Below are 15,369 nucleotides of genomic sequence, written 5' to 3'. Positions count from 1 at the left end.
GTCTTTATTGAATTTGTTACAATATTGCTTATGTTTTATGTCTTGGTATTTTTGCCACGAGGCATGTGGGATCTCAGCTCCCCGACCAGAGATCGAACCCGCACCCCCTACGCTAGAAGGCGAAGTCCCAACCACTGGACTGCCAGGGAAGTCCCAGAACACTTTACATACAGAGTGAGAGAGATGCCATGTAAAGAATGAGCACAGGGCTTCCCTGGTGGCGCAGTGGTTGAGAATCTGCCTGCCAATGCAGGGGACACGGGTTCCAGCCCTGGTCTGGGAAGATCCCACATGCCACGGAGCAACTAGGCCCGTGAGCCACAACTACTGAGCCTGCGCGTCTGGAGCCTGTGCTCCGCAACAAGAGAGGCCGCGATAGTGAGAGGCCCGCGCACCGCGATGAAGAGTGGCCCCCGCTTGCCACAACTAGAGAAAGCCCTCGCACAGAAACGAAGACCCAACACAGCCAAAAATAAATAAATTAATAAAAAAGAATGAGCACAAGAAGTCTCTTTTTAATGTCAGGTAATATAGACATAGAGTCAAAGCATTTACTTTTTAAAGATTGGGCTACAATACATTAAAAAAATTTTAACATCGTCACCATTTTAAAATGCACAGTATAGAGGCATTAAGTACATTCACACTGTTGTGCAACCATAAGCACCATGCAGCTCCAGAACTCTTTGCACTTTAAATAATTGAAGCTCTGTCCCCATTAAACACAACTCCCCAAACCTCTCCTCCAGCCCCTGGCACCCACCACCTGCTTTCTGTCTCTATGAATCTCACTACATTAGGACCTCATATAAGTGGAATCATTCAGTATTTGTCATTTTGTGACTGGCTTATTTCACTGAGCACACTGTCCTCAAGGCTTATCCTCATGAGTCAGAATTCCCTTCTGACTCTCAGAGGCCCCTTCTCTTTTTCCCTCTTTGCCAGAACAACATGGTTTCTGTTATTACCTCACGAGAGAAAAGAAACGGGAAACCCACCTTCATGCAGGATGCATCTCCAGTGGGCTCCCTCCATAACTGGCCTGCTTTTGTTTACTTTTCAGAGCCCTCAGATAGCTGTCTTTTATATTTTGCCCAAAGACTTTATCTGTAATTGGCAAGAGCAATGGGTTTTACCATAGCAGAATTGAAACTTTTCCATTGTATTTTCATTTCAATTTTTTAATTTTTCATTTTACTTCTAGAATTTTCATATGGATCTGATAGTGAGGAAAGTTTTCCTTCTTGTTAGTTTGGACTTCAAATTAACAAATGTGTGTGATAAAGAATATACGTTCTCTAGTTGTTAGTCCTCAAGAGCAAGAAAGAAGAAAATAACACTCCATTCATAAAATATTCTCAAGAGTAAGATCAGCTATATATGAGTGAAAAATCTAAATTTTCAATACATTGAAAAATCAAATTTCCGTTGAAATTAAAGAGGAAACAACTCCAAAAGTCCAGATCCTGTAATTACCACATATGTAAGATAAGCGTGAAAAACATTAAAGAAATAAATATGGGAATTAAAACATGAGCAAAGATCTAAAGACTTTAAAAATAAACCAGATATATATGTATGAGGGCAAGGTTTCCATTTCTTTTCTCTCATGGATTTTTTTCACCCATGAATTGGCCTGGCAGTAATAACAGAAACCATATCCATCTGGCCGGAGGATACAGAAGAGGTGCCTTTGAGGGCCAGAGAGTGTGGGAAGGAATTCCAGAGGGGAAAACCTGCAAAGGGGTCCTAATCCATCTATGTCTCTGCAGGTGTCTCAGCCTAACCTCTGAACACATATGGCTCACACCCGAAGCAACAGAGCTATTTGACCCAACACACAGAAGCTGAACTAGACACACAGGCTGAACCAAACCAGGCTGATTGCCTTCTACAGCAAAACAAAACCTCAAGAGGTAGGGAACAGGACTGAGAACATAACATTCAAAAAGTTTAAATATAATTTAAAATAATTCAATATACAAAGAATCAGGGAAATGTGACCAATTTTAAGGGATAAACATCATCAACAGATGCCAAACCTATACCATACAGATGTTGAAAATATTAGACATTTGTTATCAGGTCAGACTTCAAAAATGAACTTAATGAAAAGCACAAAATCACAGAAAGAAGTCCAATTCACTATTTCAGCACAAGATTTTTGGCAGAGGGAGAAAGACTTCATTTTGTGAATTAGGGCTCAAATCCAATGCTCTTTCTCTCTATACCTAATGAAATATTACTGAATTACCATGTAGGTGGGAGACTCTACAATGGACTTATGACCCACATCTCAACATCTCTGTATCATGATGCATTTTATAATCATTGAAATGACATAGTTTAATAGGGAATTTTTTAAAAAAGTCTTAGTGGTACATAAAATAGTGTTACATTTTATAATTTGTAGCCATTCTGATTTGATAATATGTGGTGCATGACCCTCATAAAAATGTCTTTCTTTTTTTTTTTTTTTTTTAAATGTCTTTCTTAATTTGTTGTTTAAAAGAAAAGTAAGATATTAAGAAAATAGTAACTGTCAGTTATATCCTATTATATTGCTATTCCATTCGAATGTATGGAATTTTTACTCTGCTACCTGAATTATTTAATTTAACATGGAAAAAATTACAAACTTATACTGAAGACTCATGGTCTTATAAGTTTTTATCTTTAGTTTGGTATCAAATAATATCAATTTTGAATATGTTTGTATGAGTTTCACATTTTCCAAATTAATAAAACAATTAGGTTTGCATTCAAGAGAAATTTAGTGATATACAAAGAGGTTGCATTTCCAGATGATTTTCCTAGATTGGTTTTCCACCTACAGGTGTCTCACGTATTTTTTATTCACATGTATGAGTTCTTGCATGGTAAGGAACTTAGGAACTTTCACACATTCTGATGAATTTATTACATTAGTAAGAGCAGTGTAAATTGGTGCAGCCACTATGGAAAGCACTATGGAGGTTCCTCAAAAAATTAAAAATAGAACTACCATATGATCCAGCAATTCCACTTCTGGGTATTCATCCAAAGAAAACAAAAATACTAATTTGAAAAGACATCTGTACCCTTATGTCCACTGCAGCATTATTTACAATAGCCAAGATATGGAAAAAACCTGTATCCATCGATGGATGAATGGATTTTAAAAATGTGATATATATATATATATGAAATATATATATAATGAAATATTATCCAGCCATAAAAGGGAATGAAATCTTGTCATTTGTGACATGGATGGACCTTGACAGCATTATGTTAAGTGAAATAAGACAGAGAAGGACTATACAAATACTATATGATCTTGGGCTTCCCTGGTGGCGCAGTGGTTGAGAATCCACCTGCCAATGCAGGAGACATAGGTTCGAGCCCTGGCCCGGGAAGATCCCACATGTCGCGGAGCAACTAAGCCCGTGCGCCACAACTACTGAGCCTGCGCTCTAGAGCCCGCAAGTCACAACTACTGAGCCTGTGTGCCACAACTACTGAAGCCCGTGCACCTAGAGCCCGTGCTCTGCAACAAGAGAAGCCACCGCAATGAGAAGCCCGAGCACCGCAATGAAGAGTAGCCCCCACTCGCCGCAACTAGAGAAAGCCCGCGCGCAGCAACGAAGACCCAACACAGCCAAAAATAAAAACAAATAAATAAATAAATTTTAAAATAAATAAATAGCTCTATTTATACTCCCTTTACTCCACCTGTGGGTATCTTTGAAAATCAAGAGCCAGCAATCAGGGTGAAAATCTACAGTCCAGCAGCCACTGAAGGGGAAGGACTGGGCTGGAACACATTCAAAGCCCCATTCCAAGAGAACTGTTATTATTTCACCTGTCTGGAAGTTCCTGAGATAACCCCACTCAAGGGCCTTCTCTTATTTTACCTTACTCAGAATCACCCACTGTGAAAAGCATTTTCTCCAGGTGCATCTCTCAAAAAAAATCAGCAGCAATTGAGCTAGCTGAGGTGGTGATAACAGGGTAAAAAACAAGCTAACCAAAAACTTTCAAAAAGTAAAATCTGGAGAATGAGCTGTCCCTAGCTGTCCCTTTGAATTCCCAAGGGATATAAAAGGCCACAAGCACACACACGGTAGTGAGCGTACTCAGGGCTGTAGGTATGCTAGAAAAGACATTTTGCACAAGCAGGAAGCAAAGACTAAGAGTTATAAACTGCCTCACCACGTTGAAGGCATGTCCCAACACACAGAGCGCGTCTAAACTACAAGATTTATTAGCTCTGTGTTTTTAAGCAAATCTCTCTCCAGTTACGAGCTGACCAATATGCTAACACAGCAGAGATTTCAGTGGCCACAAATGAGAAAAAAAATGGAGATTTTACAAAATTACGCGAATCCCACAGCTCCAAGATCAACAATGTTAACACCCTGGGCAGGTGTCCTTTTATCTCATTCTCCTTAATCAGAAAAATATCACGTGTTGCCTTCATGTCCTCCACCCACATTCTCCCATCAACTCACCCAACTGGCTTCTGCTCCCAACACCTGAAGGACACTGGTTCCATTGAGAGCATCTGTAACCTCGTTGGTGCCAAATCTAATGGTCTCCTCTGGATCTCCCTCTGCTCGCTCCCAGTGGTCCTTGGCTTGAGGTGGCCCCACCTGTCTTCCTGAAATCATCTCTTCTCTGAAATCCATGTCATTACGCTCACCTGGTGTGCCATCTACTGACCGAATGTCCGTTCTCTGTCTCTTTCAGAGACTTCTCTGTCTCTAAGTGTCCTGTGTTCCAGGACTCAGGGCGAGGCTCCCCAAGCTTCTTTAATTGGTCACCCTGTCTCATGTATTACAGCTGACCCTTGAACAATGCAGGGGGTTCGGGGTACCGACCATCCACATAGTCGAAAATCCACATGTAATTTAATAGTCGGCCCTCCCTATAAGTGGTTCCTCCCTATTCGACATTCAGCCTCTGGGGATTCAACCAACCAGGGATCATGCAGTACCGCAGAATTTACTATGAAAACAATCCAAGTAGAAGTAGACCCATATGGTTCAAACCTGTGTTGTTCTAGGGTCAACTGTAAATATTATCCAATGCCCGTGACTTCCCGCCGCCCCGCTGACCTGCAGTCCTCGCCACACAGATATCTAATAGTATCTCAAACTTCACAGTGCAAACACAGAACTCTCCAACCCCAGGAAAAACCAATAATATTTTTCCTGCCCCGAGTCTCCTCCCCTCTCTGTCCAGTATCAGGTGGCATGAACCACCTGTGTTGCCCAAACCAGAAACTCAGGAATCAACTTTAGTTCCTCTTATCCCTTATTGGTCACATCCATCTCTCAGCAAACCCTGCCTAATCTAGAGCCAAAATAATCTATATCCCAGATCCAACCGCTCTTATTCTGCTCTCAGCTAGTCATGCCGTCACAGAATACAATATATATTCTATTGATACCCAGGACTATTCTGGCGAGATCTGCTGGATGCTCACAAATCCCCCCCAACGCCCAGATTTCATTCCCAGTCTCTCTTGCTATTACTTTAGACCATATGACTGAGTTCAGGCTGCTGGAATCCAGGGAAGGAAGTAACATCAACTGCCTCCAACCTGGCCCCTAAAATGTCCCCCTCAATCTTCCTTCCACAGGACAATTTCTCTTTGGAGAAAAACCACCTAAAAAAGGATGGCATGTTTCCTCATGAGCTGGCGGCAGAGGCTAGGTCAGGACCACTTCTGAATTTCGGATGAAATTCCATTTTGTGGTCCCTCCTAAGATAGGGAGGGGTCTGCATGTTCACACATTTGAAATGAAAGAAATTTTGCTGAGACAGCAGCGCAAGTAATATCTGATTTTTACCTAATACTAGCGTGGGTGGAAGATAAATGGGGTCGGGGGATGGGGGGGAATCCTTCTGATTGAACTCTGTTCCCTGGCTTATGAAAAACAGAGCCAGACAAAGAGAAGGGAATGTCCCCAACCTTGGCCCAAGTTCCCTAAATCATCCTGGCAATGGAAGTTGCGGGAAGAGGCTGTGAGTTCGGACTTTGGGCCAGGTTCTGAGTACAAATTACATGGCCCGCTCTCCGAGGGCTTGATGATGGTACTGAAACAGTGCGGGCAGGTAAGTTGTATAATACTCCCATCTCTGTTTACCTCTGGAAAATTAATTAGATACATAAAATTCATTGACAGCTGTGCTAAAAATATATAAGCTGCTAATAAAACAAGTTTTAAGTGGCGTCCTAAAAGGTCCAACAACCAAGTCAGTTTCCAGGAAGCCCATGCTCAACGGCCACTAGAGAAAGCCTTGAGTACAGTTCTGGCGCCATCTCGTGTCAGTATTGAGCTCAGCACTTCTAAACAAGAAAAAATAAACAAACAACCCAGAGCAAAGGGATGTAGCGAAGCGTTCCTGAAAATTTGGGGAGGGAAAGGAGGTGCCACCGGAGAGGTAGGCTGGGGGAGCCCTGAGGGAGGCCTTTATGCCATAGCACTGAAGGGCTCTTAGCACCTAAGTGACATGATCAGATGTGTGTTTTAGAACAATTCAGCTGTAGGAATACAGGCTGGGACCGCGAGAAGGGATCAGATGCCTATGGGGACAGCGTATCCAAGACTATGCTTCTGCCTGAATTTGGGGGCCAGACCACAGGAATAGTGGCCTCCTACCAGGATACAAGCAGGGATTACTGACTTGTTTGTTCGCGTCTGTGTCCCCACTGCTTAGAACAGTGCCTGGTACATAAGAGTTTTTATTAAAAACTAAAAGGGGTGGTATTTTACTATATAAAAGACCACAGGATAATACTGTCAAAGTCCTGATCCCCTACCCCCACCATCCCCAAAGCTCCTTTCTGAAAATTCCGAAGTTAGCTCCGGGCTGCACACCAGCCTGAGAGGCAGGGGTGTCTCCCCACCTTGCAGGCGAAAACTGAGGCTCGGGGCGGTTGCCCACACCTGGGACTCTTTCACCGCCCAGACCCCAGGGAGAGTCCCCTGCTTCACGTCAAAACGCCGGCCTTTAGGCGCAGCCCAGGCTCAGCTGGTGTCGGCTGTGTCCCACTCCCCCTCCGGACGGGGGACAGTACCCAACGCACGACGAGGCAAGGACACGCTCTCCGAACAACGTGACGGAGAATTTCAGCCCCAGAGAAGCAGAGTCTTTTAAGCGACATCCCCCAGAACCCTTCCCAGGTTAACTGGACCCGAGGGACCCCACCGAGAGAGGTGACAGCCAGTCCCACCAGAAAATGCGAAAGGTCTACACCATCCCGTGAGTCGGAGAGAGGCTGAGCCCCCAGCGGCTTCCGCCCCCCTCCACGGCCTCAGCTGTGCAAACGGGGAAACTGAGGCCCCCACAGGAAAAGACTCCTCTGACGTTACCTCGCGGGCTTGGCGAACGAAGTGCCCTGCTTTCCCTGTTTAGCCTGAAAAGACGGGGTCTAAATGCGAAGGACCACAGGACTTCCAGAGCAGCCTCACCTCTACCAACTCCCGCCGCCTCCGCTAGGCGGGACCCTCTCAGCCTCCTGGCGGTCACCAGCACTGCTCCGCGGGACGAACTCGGCCCCGCTCGGCCCCGCTCGCCTCCGCTCGGCTCCACTCAGCCCCGCTCGGCCCCGCTCGCCTCCGCTCGGCTCCACTCGGCCCCGCTCGGCTCTGCCCGACAGGCTCTGTCCACGGGCTCGGTCCTGCTCGGCTCCACTCGGCCCCGCTCGGCTCCGCCCGACAGGCTCCGTCCACTTGCTCGGCTCAACTCGGCCCACCTGCTCGGCCCAGCTGCTCTGCTGCTCTCCAACCGTGGAACAAATTGGATTTGCACGCTTGCCGCGCTGGGCTTTACGGTCGTGGCTGGGTCCGGCTCGGCCCTCTTCGGCCCCCCTCGGGTTGTGTCCCGCACAGCCGTCTCCACCCGCAGCCTCGCCCCCTTCTCCAGTCACCTGAGAAGTCCCCCCGGCACCTTCTCACCAGTCACCGACCCGGCCGCTCTGGGGGAGCCCGTCGCACACGACCCGCAGGGTTCCTCCGGGTTTCCATCGTCGCTGAGGCCGCGCGGGCTGAGGGGCGGCCCTGGGTTCTGGACCATCGCGGACTCGACCCACATCGTAACTGGATGACCCTGGGGCCTCTGAATCTCCGTCTCTCCTTATGCAAGTTGAAGCTGCTGATAACCCCGCTCTCCCGGGGCTCGTGGCGGGGCTCGTGGCGGGGCTGGGGAGCAGTGAGTGCGTGTTGCGCGCTGTCGGTGTGCCAGGCCGAGGGTGGACGCAGGGGAGAGCCTGGGACAAGAGGGCGAGAGGCCTGGCCCTGAATGCGGAGACGCGCACGGAGACCTGGCCCTCTCTGCCTGTCCGTAGCTGTGTGGCTTCGAGCACGTTGCTCAGACGCACTGAGCCCAGTTTCCTCTCAGTAAAGGCCTAACTCCTGGGCAAGCAAGAACTATCTGTGCGCGCCCTGCCTCCAGCCCCAGACATCGCAGAATGAGGCTGCACAGGTGTCAATCCCATTCGTCGTCCTTCAGAAGTTTGGGTTGAGGGAAGGATAGCCTCTTACAATGACTTCACTGTGACTGAGGTTCACCCACAAACCTTTAATAGCCTGGAACTCAATGTTGGGGAGACAGGGCAACAGTTGGGCACTTGAATTGCAAGGTGCAGAAACTGACCTTAGAAATTTAAATGAAAACAATTGTTGAAAGGATAGTGAAGAGATAAGGAATTAAGGGAGGCCTGAAGACAAGCGTCAACAAGGCAGCAGCTGGGCTGCCCCAGGTGGTCTCAGTACCCAAAACCTCTGAACAGTCACCCCTGGACACTGGGCTGCCACTCCTCAGACTATGTGTCCAGAGAGTGGATCTGATTAATGTGGTGTCAGGAAATTCTTCACACTGGAGTAGCTTTTGAAGGATAATAGAAATTTGCCAAAGGGAGAGGGAAGTAGGCCTTCCAGGTAGGAGAAGCAGGTCCAGGGCATGTCCATGAGAGGGCAGGGATCTTGGGGCCATCGCAGAATTCTGCTTGCCACACTATGCCAGATGCTTTCCTGGCCCTCTTGTTCAGTGCTCACAAAACCCTACAAAAATAGGTGCTTTTAATTTGGGGGAAAATGATTTTATTTTCTTTATAAAATTGCTAAATGCTTTCAAGTTTTACAGCAAAATGCTGCAAAAATGGGGGGTGGGGAATCACTGTGAATATTAGTACCCCAAATATCCAGTATTAATATTAGCAACATCATTCCAGATATCTTTCTAGGCACGTATATAAGAGGAGGCAAGGAGGAGAGAAGAAAGGAGGAAGGTTGGGTGGAAGGAAGGGAGGGAGAGTAAAAGGAAGCAAGGAAAAGAAAGAATTCTATAAAGTGGGATCACACTCTATTTGCTAAATTTTAAAATATGTGGAGCATATTTATACTTGAATTTAACAAAATAAAAAGAATTTAAATGAAATAAAAGCAGTTGCTAATTTTACTTATTGTTTATTACCATGACAGATGTTATTTCCTACAAGACTCCCCCAAGATTATGAAGAACATTAAGAGGTTGGGGGTCATTTATTTTCTTAAATTACATGTTTCGCTCTTGGCTCAATTTTTCCCTACTGTGGAGGATGAGAAAAGTAAGTCCCTCACACTCTCTTCCGTGCCCACGCCCAACACTCTGCCGTTGGGCTATTGTTTTCATAATGCCAAGGTCTTCAATATCTACATTTACTCTGCCACCTCCCTTCCCTGGGATGTTTAGTCCTAGTTCTGGGTTTATTTGGAAGCATTACTCACCTCTAGCCCTGTTACCTTGGCTTTTCCCTCTCTGAGTTCCGTGTTTAGATTTATCTCTTGATGGCCATAGCCTCAGTTGACAAATGTGAGCATCGCGATTTGTTCAAAGACACTTTGCCCCTGGCAGATGAGTGCAGGAGTCAATCCAGTGCAGGATTCAAGAGTCTGAGCTAGATTTTCCTGACTCCAGAGACTGCTCAGGAGATGGGAGCTTTTGGTATGAGGTTGGCCTCTGGGGAATGAGACAGTCACTCTCTCTTCCTGAACCTTCTGGGAGGCCAGAGGAGTCTGGACAGGACACAGGGCTGACTCTGCCCAAGGGGTCAGATTTGGGGCAGGGCAGGTTTCCTAACCCAGCCCCAGGGGTCTGAGGAGGGAATAAGTGACACCGGCTGCTGATCTTGTCCTACATTTATCTGGAGGCTGAGGACTGTGGACAGAAAGTAGGACAATGAGGAAGTTCAAAGCATCTGTTTTCCTTCCACTAGAAACAAAAATTCCCAGCCAGGGGTCTAAACAATGACAAGTTTCTTTCACTTGGGGGGAAAAAAAATAAAGCCCAGAGGTGGGCAGTCTGGGCTGCTGTGGCAGCTCGGCCATGTCCCCAGATCCTTCTTGTTTTCCATTCTGCCCTCCTTCTCAAGATGGCGGCCAGAGGTCAGGGAGGAAGGGGGAACCCCAGGGACTAGGAGCCCAGAGACTTGCACCTGAGTCTCATTGGCCAGAGCAGAGGCCTGCAGAGGATGCTGGGAAATGTAGGTTTTTAGGTCAAAAGAAGCTTCATCTTCATGATAACTGATATTTCATCATCACTTTTTAATATACAGTAACGACAACAGCTGCATTTATTCACTCACAGATGTTTGTTTGAAGTGCCAGCCATGGGTCAGGCACAGAGCCAGCTGTTGGGTGTATAGTGGTGACTAGACAAGGGTCTGTCCTCCCACGGGTCACTTGGGTGCTATGTGCCAAGCACCTGATAGTGATTCCTCCCTTTAATTCTCCTAACAGCACTGGGAAGTAAGCACTATTTTTCCCATCTTATGGACAAGTAAACGGAGTCTCTGAAAGGTTAATGATCTATTCAAGGCTCCGTAATTACATAACAGAGTCAGAATTCAAACCCATGTTGGTTTACTTTAAAACTTCGGCGCTTTACAATTTTTCCATTCCTTGCTATGCCCAGTGCCTGGGACCTGCCCCTCAGAAATGCTGACTTAATTGGTTGGAGGGGTAGAGCCTGGGCATCAGTGTACTTGTATTACCTTATTTAGCCCTCACAGCAACTGGAGATGGTATTTTTCTCTCTGTTTAAAATTGGGGAAACTAAGATCCAGAGAGGCAGACTCACTTGCCCAAAGTCACACAGCAAGTTCACGGTGGAAGTGGGATGTGTATCCACATCTCTTTACCTTCTCCAAAGAGCTGTGCTTGGCTCCAGAAGAAGATCGCTTCCATAAAGTTGGGGGGTACACTGGCCAACCCCTCTGCCCCAGCCAACCCAGAAACCTCCCTGGGAATGTGTGTGCCCGAGGGGCAGGGCACCACGTAGCAGCCGGGTGATAAAGGGCCGGGCCAGGCCAGGATGTGCAGCGGAAGCCCAGCCCGCTGAAGGCAGAGGTGTGGCTGGGCCCAGGTCGGGGCCGGACGTGGGGATGCACTTTTTCCCCAGCACAACAAGCTGTGGGTTTCCTCCTCCCCAGCTGAGCCCTGCCTGATATGTCAGGCCCAGAATGGGTCCCTAAGCGAGGGGCTGGAGGGCTGGCAGGCGGGCAGGGGCCCAGGGCCAGTCCCCGGAGGAAGTCACATGGTGGGGGTCACAGGCCTGACCCAGGAACGGTGGAGGGAGGGAGATATTTCAGGCCTGAGAGGAAGGGCCCAGCCCACGAGATGAATCACCAGGGACAGATTATCCTGAGGAAGACCTTGGGGGTGGAATTGTGATAAGCACCCTCCTCCCAAGGTGACCAGAGCCCACGTCAGCCGCCAGTGATCAGTGAGGCCACTTGTGGCTCGAGCACTCAGCTGTGTCTAAGAATAGTTCCAGGTGCTTTCCAGAAGAGGCTTCTCGGTGACCTTATGCCATGAGGATGAACACCTCCACTTTCGAGATGAGGAAAAAAAAAAAACAAAACAGAGACTTGGGGATAAGTCACTCGTTCAAGGTCACATGGGCAGAGATGGGATCTGAAGTGGGAGTCTGCCTATCTGTTGCCGCCAGCTCCCCCGAAAGCAGGGAGCTCCTGCCCTCCCGTTCCCGCCGCTCCCGGCCTGGATGTGAAGTCTCACAAATAAAACCACAGGCTCTAGACTCCTCATGCCAAACCAGGCCTCGAGTCTTATGCTTGCTTCTAGAAGAGGCACTAGACTTGTCCAAAGCCCTTGACGTCCAAATGGGAAGGGTGGAGTCCAGAGGGGGCAAAGGTGATTCTGATGCCACTGAACTCCAAGCTCCCCATTCCCCCACCCACACTATAGCTAGTTAGTGTAAAATGGCCTTGTAATGACTCTAACCCCAAGTTCAGTGGAAAATCCCATGTGATGGCCCACCTACGGGCTCACAAACCATGACGGTCCTTGGAAACCAACAGGGACAGTGTTTCTCGAATTTGCGAAAGCTGTCTGTGTGCTCCTCCCCTGCACCAAATGGTGGTTTGACCAATTTTTATTACAGGCATACCTCGTTTTATTATGCTTCGCAGATATTGTTTTTTTTTGTTTTGTTTTCACAAATTGAAGGTCTGTGGCAACCATGCGTTGAGCAAATCTGTCAGTGTCAGTTTTCCAACAACATTTACTCACTTTGTGTCTCTGTGCTACATTTTGGTAATTCTCGAAATATTTCAACTTTATTATTATATTTGTTAAGGTAATCTCCGGTGCGTGATCATCAGTGTTACGGTTGCAAAAAGATCATGACTCACTGAAGTCTCGGTTGATGGTTAGCATTTTTCAGCAGTAAAGTATTTTTAAATTAAGGTGTGTACTTTTTTTAGACATAATGCTATTGTACAGTTAACAGACTAAGGTATAGTGTAAACGTAGCTTTTATATGCACTGGGAAACCAAAAAATTCTTGTGACTCGCTTTATTGCGATATTTGCGTTACTGTCTGGATTTTCGGTGGTATGGAACCGAACCCACAATAACTCATAAGTCTGCCTGTATTCCATTGTTTGATATACACTATCATAAAACTAAGTATAGGCTCTTCTAAAATCAGCAAGTTCCAGATTAAATATAGACAACTACAATCAACACAGAGACAAACTCAAGCAGGGAACTCAGCGGAGGGTGGCCCTCAGTCAGAAAGCTGTCACCCCGATAGTCCAAGATACGTGGATGTTAGATTCACATTGAATTGAAATGACAATTTTAAAATTCTCACTCTTGGAGCCTTGAGCCTGTCTCTGGAAAACTAAGGGTCTGCAGAAGTCCCTTTCGGGGAGATGCAGACTTAGGGCAGCCATGCCTGGCCCCGTGTGTGAGCTGGAGAAATCAAGGCCCAGAGAAGGTGGGGACTCGCTCTTCCCTTCCCTGATCCCTCTGACCCCCATCAGCTGCTTTCCCGTTGGTTTGACGAAGAACCGTGAACCTGCCACTGCTGTCCTCGAATGCCAGGGGCTCACCTGAAGTGCAGTAAGCTGCGCTCCCTGAGAGGGGTCTGAGCACGGTGGCCACCACTCAGTAGGGATGGCACTGAGGGAGGATGGGCGCTGCGTTAGGCCTGGGCGCAGCAGGGTTCCCCAAAGGCCTAGCTCCCCAGACGTGGCTGGCACCTGGGGAGCTGGTTATAAGCAGAGAGGTGAAAACCTCTGTCAGGAAGTCCAAGAGGGGGACCTGGGCATCTTTTTTTTTTGTAACCAAGTTATTCTGATGCCACGGAAGTTTGAGAAATACTGACTTAGGTGACCTTTAAGATTCCTGAAGGTCCTTAAGGGCTGGATTCCAATATACATGTTATCACCGAAATCATCATCATCTTCTTCACCTGCATTGTTACCATCATTATCATCGTCAAGTAGCTACTATATGTCGCATGCGTGGTATATAACAGACACTCCACTAAACGCTTCACCCATGTGACTGCATGTAAGTCATGAGGTAGCCTTATTAACATCACCCCAGTTTACGGAGGAGGAAGCTGAGGCTGAGGGAGGTTAATCACTTTCCTAAGGTCACACAGCAAGTGGCTGAGCCAGGACTCAAGGCTGGGCCTGCTGCCCCAACGCCCTCAGCAGCGTTTCACATCTGACCCTGCCTCAAGCTGGCCACGTGTCTTCGGAGCCTCCTGTAGCGGCTTCAGGATTCAGTCTCCTCAAGCATGGAATGGACAGTCTCTGTGCATCCTTTGTGCTCCACGATCTCTATCCCAAATCTGCAAACAGGCCTTTTGGGTTTTCTGCCTAGGTGGGCAGTCAACAGGACTTTGGCAGCAGGAGTGAGGCGCTGCTTTTCCAGGCCTGATGCCCACGTTCCAACTCCTCCTGGTCAGGATGCTTCTGCCCTACCGTCCTGGCCCCCTGTGTTCAGCACTGACTCACTCACTGGAGAGTGGGAGGGCTGGGATGTGGATGAACACAGCGTGGAGGCCCCCATTCCTGGTAGGGGTGGGGAGATGGGGAGGGGGAGACAGAAAGGGAATTGACGGTTAACTATTAAGCACTGACTGTGTGCTGGGCAAGGGACTGAGCCACTCAGCAGCTCAGTTTTCTCTTCTGGAAAATGAGGGTGTTATAAGGAGTAAATGAGATCCTCTCAATTACTGATTTTCCAGTGATCATCCACTGAGGTCTGACCACGTGCCAGCCATCGTTCTAGGAAATGCAGCAGTGAAGTGACAGATACGCCTACCTCACAGGGCCAGTAGTGCAGGGGAAAACAGACAAAAGTAAGTCAACAAATAAACATACCATGTAAAGTTGGGGGTGGTGACAATGAATGCTAGGAAGAGAAATAAAGCCAGGGTAGGAGGTGTCTAGAAAGTGCCGTGAGGGGCAGGATGGATGCTCGGGGACTAGTTGGATGGAGTGACCGCTGATAAAACTATCTGGGAGAAGAGTGTTTCCAGGGGGCAAAGACACAGAAAGGGTCCCTGGGGGGCCTGGCACATGGCAGGGGCTCGGTAAATGGTGCTGGCCTAGCTCTGAGGGAGGGGCGGCTCCTTATTCTACCAGATGGCCCATCTCTGTTGCTGCTGCCCCCAGCTGTGGGAGTGTGGCCTGCAGGCCCCCTTCTCGTCCCATGTGCTCGCATCCTGGGAGAGAGGACCTGGGGAGGGGGGGAATCCACAGACCTGAGACAGGAGAAGAGGGAGGAAGAGCTTCCATGGGAGGGGCTGCACCACACCCACAGGTCTGACCCACAGCGGGGGCTCCCCCAGCGGAGACTGCTGTGTCAGTCCCAAGAGGGCCAGGTGCCGGGCAGCCACAAACTAACGGAGGCTCGCTTGCTCGGAAAACCCACATGGGACTGTCACTGCCCTCCCGGCTCACATACAGGTGACATGGACGAGGAAGAAACAAGGGGCCCAGAAAGGAAGGCAGGGCCCCTGCAGCAGCCAGCGCTGTGAAGGAGCAGGACGGGCAGAGGGATAGAAGGAGGCTGGTGA

The sequence above is a fragment of the Eschrichtius robustus genome, chromosome 12 (genome assembly GCF_028021215.1).
Source record: "Eschrichtius robustus isolate mEscRob2 chromosome 12, mEscRob2.pri, whole genome shotgun sequence".
Classification (NCBI taxonomy): Eukaryota; Metazoa; Chordata; class Mammalia; order Artiodactyla; family Eschrichtiidae; genus Eschrichtius; species Eschrichtius robustus.
The sequence above is the reverse complement of the archived record's forward strand: the minus strand, read 5'-3'. Positions refer to the sequence as shown.